The sequence below is a fragment of the Penaeus monodon genome, chromosome 34 (genome assembly GCF_015228065.2).
Source record: "Penaeus monodon isolate SGIC_2016 chromosome 34, NSTDA_Pmon_1, whole genome shotgun sequence".
Classification (NCBI taxonomy): Eukaryota; Metazoa; Arthropoda; class Malacostraca; order Decapoda; family Penaeidae; genus Penaeus; species Penaeus monodon.
Window position 1 is genome coordinate 2706933 of NC_051419.1, and position 356 is coordinate 2707288.

Below are 356 nucleotides of genomic sequence, written 5' to 3' on the forward strand. Positions count from 1 at the left end.
GGTAATGCAAATACGACACAGTATGGAAATAGTTCGTATTGTAAGTATGATCAGTGCAAAAAAAAAAAAGAATGAATATGTTTCCCTGCTTATTGAATTTTGGGTAAGAATGAGAGATGAGATGAGTTTGATTACAGCATCTGCTTATGTAAAACTTAATTTTGGTAGTTGAAAGCTGCAGTAAACAAAGATATATATATTAAAAAAAAAAAAAGTACTGCGCCATCTTAAAGTGTCTGACATAGTTGGTGAGACATTTAACATGTTAAATTCTATTATTGTACAGATTATGTAAATTTTAGAGTGTGAGTAAATTTGGATATACCCTGTATATATTGTATTCTAAAAAAAGAAAA